Consider the following 3089-nt stretch of genomic DNA (forward strand, 5'->3'; position numbering starts at 1 on the left):
TGTTAGGCGTGTTAGCATGCTAACATTCGCTAATTAGCTGCACTAAACACAGCAAAGGGAATGTCATTAGCAAGTGTTCATGAATGTTGCTGATGATTGCCTATCAATTGGACAAACTGAAACTTATCGTTCAGTAACTATTCTACTATGATAGACATCAATATTTGACCTGATGGTGTGATGAAATGTCATTGGATCATCAATGCTAGTATGCTAATATACTCCCAATGACAATGCTAAGATACTGATTTTGAGCTAATGTTAGCTTATTTGTTGTGTACAACTGAGATGGGAATATCATTAGTACTAAGTATTTGGTCACAAACCAAACTAATGACACAATGAAAGTTTGACCTGATGGTGACACTAGATGAAACAAGTACAGGATTACCTACTACAGTTAATCCTGAAGGGGAAATTAGTGTGTGTTCCAAATTTCACACAATCCATACAATAGTTTTTGAAACATTTAACTTGAGTAAAAGTCATGGGATCACTAAAGTTATTAGGACATTGTCTAAAAACTTTCAGACTTTCATAGCAATTCATCCAGTAGTTGTTGAGATATTTCAGTCTAGACCAAAGTGGTGGACAGGCCAACACTGACATTAAAAACACATCTACTTTCCCTAAGTGAAAAAATCTAGAATCTCTGAATATATAAATATTTTTTATTTTAAAAGTCCAGCGGCTGGGCACAAATACGTCTCCTACTTCACTGAAAGTCCATTCTCATGCTCAAGTTTCCACATAGTTGCATATTGGACCACAAGCTAGTTGTGATGCCACAAAATCGACCGTGCGACTGTGGCTCAGGAAGTAGAGCGGGTTGCCCGTTAATTGAAAGGTTGCTGGCTCCTCCTGGCTGCATGTCGAAGTGTCCTTGGGCAAGATACTGAACCCCGAATTGCCCCTGGTGGCTGTTCCACCAGTGTATGAATGTTAGTTTCTATTTGAGCACTTAGGCTTGGTGGATGGTGAATGCAGATATAGTGTAAAAGCGCTTTGAGTGGTTGAAAAGACTAGAAAGGCGCTATACAAATACGGAGCATTTACATTTATAATCCTTTTGTTCACTCACATATATATGTGAGCAAGTATCTGCACTGTGAAAGTAAAAAAAATCCAAGTGAAGTAACAAGTAAAGCACATTTTTGAGTAGAGGGGGGGTCTTTAAGTGATTTGGAGAAGTCTGTTTATTACCTCTGATTAAAAATCAAGAATTAAAGACCACCATGAGTGAGCATTGAGAAGTCCAATTTTTAGGTTTTAAGTAGCCTTGCCTAATTACAGTACGTTGGTTTATTGGGAAGTTGTTAAAACACTGTGTGGAGCGTTGCAACTGTAATGAATCATTATCTAGGCAGTAAAAGAATTGTGAGGGGATCATGTTGGAAAATTTGAGACCACACCAACACAATACAAGTGCACTCAGGTCTTGATGATCCCCTTCAGTCCTTCATTCTCTAAATCTCAGAAGGATTCCCTCAAATGTCAGAAATAGTTTACAGTCAAGCTGCTTTAATCATCGTTGTAGTTTAGAAACAAATGGAGCCTAATCAAAAAAGCAGACTTGTGGTCCTGGTGGGAAGATCGGTTTCCTCTCTGTAATATTCGCATATCACCATTTGGAACGGTTTATTATGTCTGTCTGCTAAATGTAACACCTAAATAAATAATTCTCATCAGTTTCTAGATTACTTTTACATTCATATCATAAAAGACAAATATTACAGAGTGTCTCAGTATAATAACAAGAGAAGAACATTTAAAATCGAATTATGCCAAAAATGGAACCAGTGCATGATTTTTTTTTAAGTTTGCGTGTTAATGTAACAAGCATGCAGTGGTGTGACACACCCTGCTGCTTACACTGACTGAAGTAGTATTACACAAAGACAGAGTGCATACATGAAGATAGAATCAGACGCAGACAGAGAAAACCAACCTGTTCTCACTCCCAGACTCGTCACATATGGACGCATGGTCAAGACCATCCACGTCAGTGTGTTGAGAAAACACACAAACAACTACAAGTATTCCTCAGCTGATGGTCTGTGATCACATTAGAGCAATTCAGCAACACAAATACTATGTTCAACCTTCTCCAGAGGACATGTGTGTGTGCTTCTATAGTACACAGACATTATCCAGATAGTTTCCTATGGATGCTATCAAGAGTCTACAGCTTTGCTAGTGGCTCTGTGAGGCTGTACTTGAGCTAAATGCTAACATTAAATATTCAAAACATATCTACTCTTTTCCCCATAGTGAAAAAATCTGAATGTATGAATATTTTTCATTTCAAAAGTCCAACAAAGATGTCTCTTAATTCAGTCTCATGTTTCCACATCACACTGTAAGTAGCATACTGGACCACAACTGGCTTCCAGACTAGTGATTGTTGTTTTCTAGCATGGATGCTATCAAGAGTCTACAGCCTTGCCAGTGGCTCATTGAGGTTGTATACAGTGGTGCCTTGAACTAAATGCTAACGTCTGCACGACAACATGCTAACAATGAAAATGCTAACATGCTGATGTTTAGCAGTTTTAATGTTTACCATGTACACCAAAGTTTAGCATGTCAGCTTGCTAACATTTGTTGAGATATTTCAGTCAAAACTACACCTGTGAACCCATGGTGGTTCTAGAAGTAAACCCTCACCAAAGTCATATGTTTTGTCCTAATTGCCATGACTGTCTGTACAGAAGTTAATGGAAATAATGGAAAAATTACCATCCAGAGAGCTACGCTGCTAGTATTGATTATATTAATAGCTTATATTGTTTTGGTTTTTTTACCCAGATCTGGTTCAGGCCGTATTTATCATTCATTCCTGTTTAGACAATATTTGGGGCTTCTCTGAAAGATAACACTCTAAAGTGTCAAACTCAAAAGTCAGTGCTACTGGAATTGATATAAGTTTAAACACACTAAGAGTAACAAATTCATTTCTGCTTGAAAAAGTTTCCTAACAAATGCATGCAGACAAAGCTGGATATCGTTATTTTCAGAATTTTATTGGCTACACGAAGGGCCAGTCTTCAGCAAAATTGGTTGCAAATGGCTTGATATACCCACAAAAT

Source organism: Micropterus salmoides, unplaced genomic scaffold (assembly GCF_014851395.1).
Source record: "Micropterus salmoides isolate LMB-PRFRI ecotype aquatic unplaced genomic scaffold, ASM1485139v1 Ms_hic_scaffold_19, whole genome shotgun sequence".
Classification (NCBI taxonomy): domain Eukaryota; kingdom Metazoa; phylum Chordata; class Actinopteri; order Centrarchiformes; family Centrarchidae; genus Micropterus; species Micropterus salmoides.